Source organism: Dreissena polymorpha, chromosome 2, assembly GCF_020536995.1.
Source record: "Dreissena polymorpha isolate Duluth1 chromosome 2, UMN_Dpol_1.0, whole genome shotgun sequence".
In the NCBI taxonomy this organism is placed as follows: Eukaryota; Metazoa; Mollusca; class Bivalvia; order Myida; family Dreissenidae; genus Dreissena; species Dreissena polymorpha.
In genome coordinates this window covers 37385013-37399918 of record NC_068356.1, presented here as the reverse complement: position 1 = coordinate 37399918, position 14906 = coordinate 37385013, and the positions used below count along the sequence as shown (strand labels likewise).

Sequence of the window (14906 nt, the reverse complement as noted above, 5' to 3'; positions counted from 1 at the left end):
AATGTACTGTGCTACGAGTAGGTAAATTAAAACAAAGTAATGTTCAATATAAAAAAGAAATGAAATTTAATTGGACATCCGATGAAGCCACAACGTTAGGAATTACATTCACAAATAATGAAAAGGATACAGTTCTTAAAAACATAATACCTAAATTACAGAATTTTAAAAACTGCTTAAAATCATGGCATCATCGTAAACTTACACTTATCGGAAAAAACACAGTATTGAAAACGTTTGCACTTCCTAAATTAATATATGTATTAACAGTTCTCCCAAATCCACCAAATGATGTTATTAACGATATAAAGTCAGCAATATTTAATTTCATATGGGACGGTAAGCCTGATAAAATAAAAAGAACTCAGTTAATTCAATCTGTAGAAAATGGAGGTATCCAATTAACGAACATTGACTCATTCATGAATGCAATCAAATGCAGCTGGGTTAAACGATACCTAGATAATACCAATACGAGTAAATGGAAATTATTCTACCAGAAAATCCTAAAAAAATATGGTGACTACTTACTCTTTGAATGTAACATCAGCAATACTATCTTACATGAAATTGCAAACGAAAATATATTTCTGTCTGATGTTCTATCAGCGTGGAGTGAGGTCACTCATAACTTAGAGACCCAAACCAGCAGTAAAACAATTTTATGGAACAATAAAGACATAACTTCAAACAATAAGACGTTTTTCTATAAAGACTGGTTTGAACGAAGCATTAAATATGTCGACCAATTATATGACTACAGAATTAAGGATTTCTACTCTTTTGATAATATATGCTACATATACGGAATAACTTCAAATAATTTTCTGAAGTACTACACACTTATCAAAAGCATACCCATACATATTAAATCTGAAATCAATACAAATAATACACCATTTACTCAAACAACTTTTGTAGAAAACATACTTGGAAGAAAAAACAAAACAAATAAAATATTTTACACACTACAAATTAAAAACCCTACAGAAAACTCCAAAATCCAAAATAAATGGCAAGTCCTTTTTGGAGAAAATGAACTAAATTGGAAACACATATTTACCATGCCATATAAAGCAACTATTGAAAGCACACTGCGAAACTTTCAATATAAATACATCCATAGAATTATAGCTACAAATAAATATCTCTTTAAATGTAAATTATCTAACTCAAATCTGTGTGATTTCTGCAGTGAAAACATTGAAACTATAGAACATCTTTTTTGGGAGTGCAAACACATCCAGCCTATTTGGAATCAATTAATATCTTTTCTTGAACAACATCAACTAAACGTTAAACTATCTTTCTTAAATGTAAGTTTCGGAATTAACTCATTGAAATCAATAGACTGTAATAATATTGTGAATTTTATGGTTATATTGATGAAATATTTTATCTTAAACATGAAGTACAAAAAACAAGTACCAAATTTTAATTGTTTTGTCCATAGTCTTAAACTAAAAATCGAGATTGAGAAAGAAATAGCCCTCAGTAATGACACATTACAAATCTTTGAACAAAAATGGAATCGGATTAAATTCTCATAATGTTTTGTCCACATTACAAATCTTTGAACAAAAATGGAATCGGATTAAATTCTCAAAATGTTTTGTCCACTTATATACATTTCACTCTAATGTTAGTTTATCTCTCTAAAATAGTTGTGTTTATTTTTTTTAATTCTTATTTTCAATCAGATAAGATCATTGTGAATATACAACAAAACACACAAGTCCAGTATGTTTTTCTTCCAACTTTATACAACTCATCATTTTCCATAACTATTCCTCTGTTGTTCTTTTCTTTTCTCTCTAAAAATATATATATATATATTAGCATATCTTGTATAACATGTCTGAACTATATTGCTTTGTACAATCACTATGTTGTATGATCATATACATGTTAACATTGTATGTATGAAATTGAATAAAAAAAAAAGATATATTTGTATACAAGTGACATTTATTGGAATAAATAAATAATCATATTTTAAAGATTTCATTCAAACAATCTTTACATTTTAAGAACGTCACAAGCGAGATTATTGGCAATTAGTCCATAGGAGTCGCATTATGTCAAAATGGGTCTTATGCCGGAGAGCGTAGCTCCAGACCAGCCTGCGCAATCCCCAGTCTGCCCAGGAGCTACCATGTCCACTATAAAGTCACGCAAGGTTTCGCGGTCTTATCAGAGGACAGGATTGTTCCTGGCTAGAATACGCAATTGCACAGACTAGTCTGAAGCTACGGTGTCCGCATGTGGCATAATACCCAAGTTCGCATGACGCGGCACAAATGCACGTCTTTTAACTTTGATTCTGATTAATAAAAGAATAAAGTATTGAATCAGTTAACGTAATTTTAATGCATTATCCAGAAGAATTTCAATAATAATCTAGTGTGAAGTTGCACAATACATTGACTTAACATGCGGCGCCAATCTATCTGCAAACCAAGCATAGAACGGTTCAAAGACGCACGCAGAAAATGTAATATGTTTTGAAATGGCTACCCATAACTTAATATGTTGATACAACACTATACATCTATAAATGTAACATGTCTTTTCAAATTCAAAAGCAAATAATTGTTATTTTATGGCGACATGTATCCAATATCCAACCAAAACTGATTAAATGGTTATATGCAATGGTTATATACAATATAATATATATAGCTATATATATAACAGGCTGACAATTATTTCAAATAGTCTTAAACATACATGTTGATTTCTTGATTTTGGTAATCGCATTAATTTCATTTAACAGTTTACAATTGAATGTAAAGCCGAAGTCGTTTCAGTCATTGCGTGAAAATTCTTAAAGAAATCGTGCATTATTTCAAGTCCCTTAGTGAAAAAGTCATTTCACGAAAATCCTGAATTCGAGAAATTCGTAGTTTGGCCGATTTTATGTAACATCTTTACCGTGTGCGTATCATTCTTCTATGATTATACAGAAAATTGGTCTACTTTACCCGTAATAACTACATAAATATACATGCTCTGAAAGTAATACCATGATTATTATAGAACACCCAATTACTGTCGTACGTTATTTTTTAGGCATGTTCACTGTTACGAAAAGTCTCGAAATTATTTAAATTGCAAAAAGTTATTGTTCACAGAAAACACAGTATATCTGTTGTTCACAAGTGTAATTATACTTACAGTAGCCATGCAGTTCAGACCTCATGCCAGTGTCCCCCAAAACCTACGACAAAAAAACACATTGTGGTCTGTATAGCGAACACATAAAGACACAAAACGACAAGCGTCACATTCATTTAGAACATGTCTTATTTTCTCAAATGTCTATCGCGAAAATGTTTATAACCCCGAAGTTATCCTTACTTATATGTTGTTCAAACCTGACCATAATATAGAGACTAAGCACGAATAAGTGTTCATTCAAAGATAAGAGACAATTATGTATTTTTCGTTTATTTATTTCTGAGAAAGCACCAAAACCACAAGGCAAAATTAAGCTTTGCGTGGCCCTTTTTAAATACGAAATTCACGTGTTCACGAAGTTAAATACAACCATTTTGAATGAAAACGAAAGAAAAGGAAATATAATTAATATTAAACATAGAAGAACAATGTAAATGTAAATAAACGTAAAGTGATTGATTGTCTGTTTATCGACGCTGGTGGCCTATTATCCATGAACTGGGTTACAAGCTCCACTGCCCAACCTGTCCTTCGCCAATAAATTTACATCATATCCAAATATCTGATTCCGAGATTGAAACGTTGTTTATTTCTGCCAACAATTACGACAATTAATGGCACCGCCAATTCAATAGTATATGTAGATATGCAAATTTAATAAATATTCACCTTATATTTCCGGACATTGGCAGCTGTAACCTTCTGGTCACAAGTTATGCCGGGCGCAACAATGAAATACAATCCTGAGTGTGCGTTAAATAGCTGCAATTAATAGCATATTAACAAATAATACTCTGTTGTGTGTCGCAGTTAGTGGCTTATTGGGTGCCGCATTGCGGCGGTCGATATGGAATGATAATTGTGATTGTGCCCTAGTGGGATGGGTTATTTTATTGTATACGTATTTTTACTTTTTTCCTCAATCTAATGAATTACCGGTATGTTTAAATGAATAAATATAATAATTGTAACATTAACGTTTTTTTTTCATGATTCTTTATGCAATCTTATACTTTTAAGCAACGTGTTTCTTCCGCTTATGCTGCTGCCAGTCTCAACAGTGAATTAGGTTAAGAAAATCAAGATCGAGTGTTACAAAGATTGAAGGCAAGTCAAACCGGCCACAGGTAAAACTGGCCTTATCAGAAGTTTAAGAAATGAAAATGTTCCATTAATAAGTATGATGTTTGTCTTTATCGTGTTGACTATTTAACGCATGTAATGATTATAGTTAACCCTGGTTTCTGTTCATTTTTATTTGGCGTAGCGCTAGGTCAGTTTTTTTATTCTGCCACCGAGCTTTAGAAGAGCGACCTGGCAAATTTCCTGCCTAAGATTGACGATAACATCGACAAATAAAAAAGAAGAAGCGTTAATAGAATGAGGCTTAAAAGTTTCGCGAATTAAACGGGGCATAAAAAAGGAAGAAACATAAAAGGCTGGGCAAAAAATATTGAAGGGTCGTGGTAAGTTCAATTCTACTTTAACGCCATATCTAAAATATCTAGTGTTAATTGAACACGTTTGATTTATTAAGTAGTACTATACCCATGATGATGATATACATTTGACTGAGTTTATCCGTTTTTACCCTTAAACAATGTTGCTTCTCTTTTTTGTCTAAAATATACACTTACTTACAAAACTTAACCAGTTTTGTTTATCGTCTGTTGTGATTCCATCATAAAAAGGATGCAGTTGATCAGTCACTTATACTTCGGCTGCTTTCCTGTCAACGTCATTCTTATTTAGATACTAGTACAATTAGTAACGAAACATGTGTTCTGTTGAGGCAAATTATCACGTCTTATATTGTTTTAATTGTATCTCAGTAATAACTATAAAATTGCGCCACTTTGATGCCTCGCATCAGTTGCATTAATGAATAGCAGTAAATGATGATGCAAGTACTATGGATGGTCATAAGTAAATGAGAGCATGCAATTTTGTAAAGATGTTTTTAACTTTTAACAAAATATGTCCATGTTGTTGTTCTTCGCGTTATCACCATTCATCAATCGAACTATTTAAATGCGAAATTAATCTCACAATCTCGCTCCTAAATTTCCCAACCTCGAATTTTAATCGCACAATATATGTATACAATTATAAATATGAATAAAATTAAATGATTAGTATATACATTTATATTATATAATGCGCAACAATAGACCGATGAAATTCGAAGATGACACCTTGAGTCTTGGCTCCTTCTTCACTTGAGCTTTGGAACATGTGATGAGGAAACAATAAAGATTACATAAACACTAAAACACCTATATGAACCAACTTTCTCTGACGAATTGCATGGCAATACATGACATGCATGAGAATCGCAAGAGAACAGCAGATTAACGTATACACTGGGGGCTGACGAGGTCAAAGCGTAGTCCGTTTCGCTACGACGTCGGGTATATGTTTTACTACGAAAACATTGTGTAAATACACTACTTAATCAGGCGAGCTTCATCTTTTCTGGTGTTTATGGATTAGAGAACGGAACATCCAGTAATGGTAGGTACTTATTTTCAATAACAAACTAATAACAAATGCGCGTAGTTGCAACCTTTAAATTCATTTTGAGCTAAAATCGAAATATTTCGATTTGAAGCAATGCATAAGGTGGTTATTCTGTGAAAATATCCAATTACGGTAACTTAAATGAAATAAAACTACATGTTACTTTGATTCAGTGAACATTTCACATTTTAAAGTACAAAACAGGTTACGAACATATATTTTAATCATTCAAATGCTTTGTTTCGAAGGAAATTACAAGTCGCTTTATGTATAGGTTTCGCACAGAGTATGTATTGGTTGCGCAACGAAGTACAAATATAATGTATAGGTTGCTCAACGAAGATTCTGTGTCCATTTCAGGACATATCACATGCAGTTTGCAGTTACTGCAGACTGCTATTTTCCAGTGCAAAAGATGCCGTGCTTCACTGTGCGCATTAACATCCAAACGAAAAAGTTGAACTCGGTGAAAGCCGGCACAGTCCCGGCAGAGCCCCGGTATAACGTCACTACGCCGGCACTTACCGGGGCTATAACGGCATCAAACTCCGGCAGAGCTGCGGCAACGCCCCGGTTTAACCGTGGACAACCGGGGCTCCACCGGGAAAGTATTCAAATGTTTAATACATCCGTGATGAACCAGGAGTTACCGGGAAGGACCGGCAATGACCGGCTTGGCACTGGAAACAACCGGGACTTCACCGGAAAAAACCGGGACGGCACCGTCAGAGCACCGGTTTACTTATGTAACGTAGCTATAAAGAGACTCTGTCGGCATTCACCGGGGCTCAAACGGGGCGTTGCCGTGCCTCTGCTGGAGTGTGTTTGGGCACCGGCGGAGCTAAGGTGCCGTCCCGATTCTTCCCGGTACAGTCCCGGTTGTTCCCGGTGCCACGCCGGTCGTTGCCGATCCTACTTGGTGACTCCCTGTTCATCCCGGAGGTATTAAACATTTTAATACTTCCCCGGTGGAGCCCCGATGGTCCCCGGTCGTCCACGGTTCATCCCGGTGGAGCACCGGATCATCCCGGTAGGGCCCCGGTTCATCCCGGTAGATGCCTGATCACGCACTGGGGCTCCGCCGGCATCATAGTGAGACTGGGCCTTAACCGCATTGTAACACGAGGTAAATTTACCGGCCGTCATGTACGCAGTAAACAATAACCTGTGACAGAAACCCACTGCCACACCTTTACAACAATATACTTGTTATGCAATTGCGGATTTGTGCCATTGGGGTTCTACTTTCCACACCTTACGGCTGTTACAGGTGTGGATTTTACAGGTAAAATCATGTATACGAACATGAAATTCATCTCAAAATTAGTTGACGATAACCGATTTTCAAGAAAATCGCTTTGATATATACAATGTAAAAATCAAATCCGTATATGATAAATAATGATCGAAGTTGGGACATGGGATTTACTTTGACATAAGGTTACAATACACTAAATGATCGCTTCATGTAGGGCTGTACTCTCTAAAAAAATATCATAGTTGACAGGAAGGCATGTTTTACACTTTTTACCATTATTCAGGTGTTATCTTGCGGACATAATGGTAGGGCATGAATAGGTGTTCACTACTGAATCCCTGAAATATGACACACTTGAAGACTATAGTAAACCATTGCACTAGAAAAGGTTACATTCCACTAAGAAACGGCCGAAAAAAAAAGTTGCAAAAACAGTCGATTTTGATTTGTGTCAAGTTCTTTCTTGCATTGTACATGACATATCTTTTTTATTGCATAAATCGATTTCGCTTAGAATGGCCTTTAAGAAAAGGTATGGTTATGGGGGTCTCTATGTGCAAAATGTTGCATTTATTTTCGCTCAAAGTTGTCGCTTTTACATTGAATTATATAGGGAAACTATTTGGTGTATTATGACCATAAGCAGCGTTTCGAGATAAGCGAGTTGGGGATAACGAGAATCGAATGTTATTTGATAAAGAGTACCGTATGCTGAAAACCTATCGTCGCTCTCTATCAAAATAAGCGTGTAAGGGATTGTCACTAGAAAAAGATGCGTCATTTTTATTGAGACCGACGACATAAGGTTCTCGACTCTCAACTGTCGTCATATATATGGATTTTCGTTTCCTTTGGCCTTGGCGTGAATTTAATTATATCATAATAATGTGCATTACCATGTTGACTGTGCGCTTCGGATCATGTTGTGCCGTTGTTACTACCTCTTTCTCAAAGGAAACATCCAGCCACTCAATGACTCTATATTAAAAAAAAACTTCTCTTTATTTTGCCTTCGAGAGATAACCAATACGTCTTCTGTGAGAAACGCATACATGCTAAAGCGTTGTCGTAGCGAGGCATATACGTATACTGTCAGAGACATGATCACGCCTAATAAAAGTAATAATAATAGCCTTTACTTCTGATAACTGGGTCACCCTACATATTTCTAAACACACAAGTGGCTTCACGATACATAGATCAATTTGGAAATTGTAAAATTGTGTCATTTAACACAGTTGTAAACCTAAATTGCATTTTTTTAAGTGAAACTTTACTTCGGTTTGATAAATCAGCGGTATATTTCATGTTTAACCGCATAAACCAGACACATCTTGGATTATAATTTGATGTAACAGACCTATGAAATTTCATTGTGCTTAAATTCAGAGTTTTGTCAGTAGAAAAGCATAATCTTACATGTTTTAAACACAATTTTCTACTAATCCGTTATCGATGTCATGTGTATTTTAACAATGTTTTCGTAGTAAAACATATACCCAACGTCGTAGCGAAACGGACTACGCTTTGACCTCGTCAGCCCCCAGTGGTATATAATCGTGGACACTTTATTACATGAAGTGCGCACACTAGAACCGTTGAATGTCATTTTATGAAGCCAAAATCATAAAGAAAACTGAAGTGAATATAAATAAATATATAACGTTTGATAAGGCGATAATGACAAGACCAACAAAGTTAGGTTAATGTGATAAGCATAAACAATAGAAATAAAATGATGCCTGCGGACAATTTATGTTACTTAATACAAATAATATAGTTATCTAGTATTCACAATAAAAACAATGTTATAATCAGTTAACATTAATTGAGCAAATATGCCAATGTCGCTGATAACCACTATCTAAATATGGTCCTCTTATACCATGCATACCGCATTAAATATGACGATTGACTGTAAAAAGATTAAGATCAAGACCGGTTAATTTCCACCAAACATAAATTGTTAAATAGCATTAAACTATCAACATAAAATATGAAACTGTTGTGTTCAATAATACGTCTTGTAATAAGGTGAACGCTTACTGCGCGAGATAGAAAGGCCAGCATGTGCTCTTGATGGCATGCGTTCGAATTAAAATAAATTCAGTCGGAAATCGCGGATCATCGACCGCTTACTGTTGAGCTATCAAATGAACAACAACATCGCAACACCTTTATAAACGAGATTTTAATTAAGAACATAACGGTCCGACATAAAACAACGATAGAATATATTTATGGCGTAACCCCGGATGCCCGCGAATTGACACAATTTTGTGGCTTTAATATCACTGAGTTATTTGAAAACACAAAGGGTTACTTTTTAATACGTCATTTAACGAATATTGATTCGGAAATCTAATGACTCTACCAATAAATGATCAACGCGTGCAAGCGTCATTGCGTGTTTCCAAACGTGCATTGACGACCGCGAGCCTGGAAATTGGTTGATGGAAACATTGCAGCGCATGTAGAAATTCCGAAACACTATACTAGATCGCTATCTAGGCATTATTTTCTTTGTCTCTCGCGCTTTGATTTATATGAACATATTATCGGAACCATTAAAAAAAATTGAAAGTTAAGTACAGCTTTCCGTTAATGGAGCTTTGCGAAAGCAATCCCTGCACAACATTTAATCGACACTTAACTTGTAATACATATTTATTACCTTATTATCTAGTGTGGAACACCATCTCAACTCCACAAAGATAAGCACCACGTGAAAGCCGATGATATATGGAACCCAAGTCTTCATTTTTATTTAAGACGAAAAACTGCAGTCCGCAGAGATTCAGCTCCTCTATGACTGTTGCAGCAACAGTTTGAGCGTTTAAAAGCACCTGTCTTGGATAATTCATGCATCACGTCGAATAATCGCTTGGGCGAGCAACCGATTGTCGCACACTAGTGAATTATAAGTTATTAATTGGTATTAAATGGCCTTGCCATTTCATGGCCCGACGATGTTTTACATTGTTACATCCATATACTTTTGTCAAAAAATATTAACACGATCGTTGTTAGGAGTGTGAAATGTGATGTAGATAGCGTGTTCATTGACGTGCTGACGTAAGCCAATATGCATGATGACAGCGATGTAGCATCGAGGGTTTTCCCTCTACCTGTCTTCTGGGTTACACCTAATTCCAGGCTGGGCGTTTTTTCGCATACCATGCAAATATGCTGTCGTGTTAATGCCGATGCATGAAGTCACGCTACATATACATGTACATGTTTACGAATCTTTAAACAAGATGCAACAAGCTACATATACAGCAGATTGTAAAGTGTCAAGATAACTCTGTATTTTCCGAAATTTGTTTATTTCTCTCGCTTCACTTAATAATTTTTACTCTGTTTCAATTTGCACAAAAACTTAATGAAATGTCAATGTGGAAAAACGAAAACTCCAAAGAGTCCGACATAAATCGACGGTACTCGTATTACCACCGAAATATAAACAAGCGCTATTTCTGAAAAGCTAGACTAAAATTGAAAGTAAAATACCGATAAACTTTAAGATATCCTCAATCTTTTTTATCAATGATAATTGCTAATGTACTAGTATATCTTTCGAAAAGTATGCGTTTATTTGCAAAACAACTACCGGTATATACTTTAACATATTGAGCATCTATAAAATGGCTGTGTAACCATATCCTATGAGACGGGGACAAAGCCACTGCCTTTTAGACGCCTTTTCAACAGGGTAACACATAAGGCGTGTTATTTTTAAAGTGCCGTTTGAATCATTTATTCACAATCAACACGAGATGTAAAATGGCAATACTGTTGAGCACTGAACTTAATCTTTAGCTCTTATATGGAAAGAGGCATTGCACTCAGCATTTCAAGCTTCTATGGCGTGATACGTCGTCTGTATTCACCTGAGACGTTAAATGTTGTAAATTATTTTAAAAGTAAATGATTTATGGCGAGGTAACGGACCGCAAAAGCTCGGACTGAAGAACGAAAACTCCGTGTCGCCAGTGTGACATTTATTTTGAGCTGACCGCAAGCAGGCTAAACAAACATGAACAAATCACAATTTGGAATATGGACTGAAATGAATCGCGATTATTAATTAGGACTTTTTAAAACAAATATTATCGAATCAGGGATTCAAAGGCTTGCGCTAAATTTATTACTAATTGGTACAAGGTGTTCCGATAACTTGCTGCATACAGTGCTTATATCAACGTCGATGAACTTAAAAGAAACAAAAATGCCCTAAAGTGGACATGGTTGTTCACCAGGTGTCACAGATATGCATCACTGCGGTGTATCACGACGACATAATGACACACATAAATTGGACAAACACAATGGCTGCACTAGTGCTCGATTTAGGGTCAAAATCTCATGTATGGTTTGTGTTTGTTGAGTCGTGAGTCCATTTTGAGTCACGTAAAAAAGAGATCGCGTGAAATATCTTGATTAAGCTTTTGCACATGATGCAGTTCGTTACGGTAAAAAGCTTTGACATAGTCACCATGGTTTTGCTGATCGAACATTCGAAAAAAACACAAATTATATTGTAATTCATCTTAACTCGATACGTTCTTATAAAAACAATAAATATGTTGTCCTATATATATTTATATTGTTTCTAAGTAACACAAAATACTTTATTAGGATTGACAATTTTGATTTTTTTTCACAAACGGCGATCTAAATCGTCATAGAAAGTAACTTGGCCCGCAATGACTTTTTAAGAGTGTTTACAGGATGCAAATGTTGCAATTGGAGCGTCAAATCAGAATACACGACTCATTACTTTTAAGATTGCGTGTTGACATTATAAACACAATCGATTATTTATATTTAAAGGGATCTTTTCACGCTTTGGTAAATTGACAAAATTGAAAAAAGTAGTTTCCGATTCGCAAATTTTCGTTTTAGTTATGATATTTGTGAGGAAACAGTAATACTGAACATTTACCATTGTCTAATATAGCCATTATATACATCTTTTGACGATTTTAAAACCTTAAAATTATAAAGCGTTGCAACGCGGAACGATTGAATAATTTGGAGAGTTCTGTTTTTGTCGTTATATTTTGTGAAACTACGAAGATTGCTTATATAAGGTATAAAATACTTCAAGTATATGTACTCGGCGGAATAGCTCAGTAGGCTAAAGCGTTTTTACTTCAGGACTCTGGCAGGACTCCAGGGGTCACTGGTTCGAAACCTGGTCTGGGCAATGTTCTTTTCCTTTTTTAAATTTTATTCTTGATTTTTTACTGGAGCTTTTACGATCCAATGTTTACATTTATCGATATAAAGCATTTAATGAATAAGTTAAAAAATGCCAAAATCTGTGAAAAGGCCCCTTTAAAGACAATTTAACATTTAATAAACAAGCATCAAATCAAAATGAAACAGGCGGCTGACATGGCAGATTGGCTCACGGGGAATCCTATGTTGTACACTAAGAGCGAGAAGAAATACAAAAACGCGGCGAATAGCCAGGCCTTTGGAATCGATAGGCAGCAGAGCTTCATCTTGAGTCGGAGCTAATGTTGAAGACCTGGTAGACTGTAAAGGAAGAAGAGAAGCTCGACAACAAAGTTCCTAATGCAGAACTTTGTAATCCTAGCGTTTAACATAGCAAGAAAAAATGGCATATCAATATGTAGTGTGAGTATAAATTTATATTGCTCGTGTGGTGTGTTGCCATTTTTATTAAAGGATGTTATTTGTATCCTGTCATTTGCGATATTTACTGTCGGATAATGGGCTGTTGGATAAACTAAGTGATATACGGTTAGTTGAAACGTGACTTTTGTATTACATGTACCTATATCACATGCCGGAACTAACTGATGACGGTTGCTATAATGTTTAATCGACGAAGTAAGTTTTATACAATGCAAGAAAAGTTTGAAATAAAGAATAAAACATAAAATGCAAAACATCAGGATACACATAATAGATTGTTAGTATCTTGGTGAGGGAAATGTTATCGTGCTCGGCTCACCGGATAAAGTTCTTAGGCCTTGCGCGATAAACTTTCCCCATTTAACACACTGACCACCTACTCTCTATATAATTAAATGATCTACAGCGTTTCAGTGCATGATGTATAAGTGTTGCTGTTCTTTTAAAAAGAGCCCGTTTGTTATGTTATATTTTTACATGTCACTTATACATGGCTGATTAAGGAAATGAATAAAAATATGTCACCCATGTACGATCTGAAGTATTTACATTATAAAGCCAGTTTACGAATTTGTTTTTAACAATACACGTATTGTTCGCCCAGCATCGTGTTTTTCTAAAACTGTGTAAGCTTTCCATAGATGTCTTGTCCCCAAGCAAATCTAGAACTGATCATACCCATGTTAAGGACTTAAACGTTTCCCAATGACCTAACGGCTGTCTGTACAATCGCTATAACACATGTGTTGAAATACACCAGTGTTCGTGGTGTCATGATGATATGAGGTATTCAGTTGATATTCATGTTAGTTTATTAATTACACAAATCACAGTAAGGCATCACTGCAACATTTGCACCTCAATTATAAATCAAATATGCATAAAGTAACGCATAACAACACTAAATATTATAATTTTTATAATATTTTTATTTCAGTAACCAATAGGTTGTCTATGTAAATATCTGAGATCAATGATAATGCCCATGTAAGCATTTCAAATTTAAATTGATAACACTTCATTTGTGTACAGTATACGGATACATAATGTTCAAAACAAGAAGTATAAGTTGATTATCTAAAAATAAAAACAATACGCATGTTTATAAAACACAATAAAGCACAATATCAGTGAAAAAAAGCACAATGCAATAAATATAAACATACATTTACAATAAAATACACACGTATAAGAATAGTTGAGACAAAATATTATCCAACATAAAATTTACAAACCAATATAGATGTAAAAAATAAATAAATAAAATTACTAACAAAAATATATCATGCAAACAATAATAACAAAGACTGTGATGAAGAATGCCATACTGACGACAGAATATTCGCATGTCCTGCATTGTTTATACAGGAACTTTTAGACATAAACATAATTTTATGGATATATAAAAATTCTTAACACGCCTTCAAATTCATACCTGCTAGAATCGTACCTGCTCAAAACTATTATAAAGTGAAATCAGCAATTCGTTATCTCATTTGGGAAAAGGAAGCTTTTACTAAATTGAATGTATACATGTTTATTGAAAGTCGAGTTCCAAACTAGCTAATTTATCATATTCATGTATATATTGTATTATGGCAACAGGTAGCATCAAAGAACTCAAGGTCCGATCATAATTAATTAAACTTAATTAAAAATATTTTTGATCTAACTTGAATGCCATTAATTGACCTTTAAATTGTTGGTCAACTCAAGATGTCCGGTTGTTACTCTGAAAAGTTTTTTTTTTGGACTACCGCAAAATACACCGAAACTCTCGCAAGAACACAAACAGCGACCCAGCGACCGAGTTTTTTAGAGTTTTGTTTTATAATAGCTGATATCCCTCCCTGGCGGCTTCACACCTGCATTCAATTGACCTCCGTCGAATTTTTAGTTGACACTCTTTTCCAGCGCTCGAGCACAGGGACACGCCCTTTAACGGGCCCCCGCGTGGCACAACATCCGTGCACGTCAAGGCGACGGGGTCCATCTGACACAGTCGGCCCTCCACGCCCAACAACATGGTAACCATAGCGACGAAGACCAGGACAAATCGTGTATTTGCCATAATGGTGGTGATGTTTTTGTTCTGTAAAGAGAAATTGTTTAAAGATAAATAAATAATATAAAATATTTTTCTTTACAGTTGTTTTTTTTTCTGAAAACATTATTCTGAATTGTCCTTTTGTTTAAATTTAAATGCCTTTATACAACGCTATCAAGATATGGTATGCTAGATATTAAATATTTAATAAATCAACTGTGTACATGAATA

General features: G+C 34.9%; 1 protein-coding gene across 2 annotated transcripts in view; it reads right to left on the bottom strand.

The window, feature by feature from the left end:
- The window catches only part of LOC127866634 (tryptase-like), a 204523-nt gene that overhangs the window by 63792 nt on the left and 125825 nt on the right, over nt 1-14906 (bottom strand). The window contains exon 1 of one of the 2 annotated variants that reach the window (XM_052407339.1): nt 3361-3378. The exons of the other annotated variant lie outside the window; for it this stretch is intronic. The gene's annotated coding sequence lies outside the window, so the exon portion shown is untranslated. Of the gene's footprint in view, nt 1-3360; nt 3379-14906 lie in introns of those variants that run through there. 2 annotated transcript variants of the gene reach the window in all.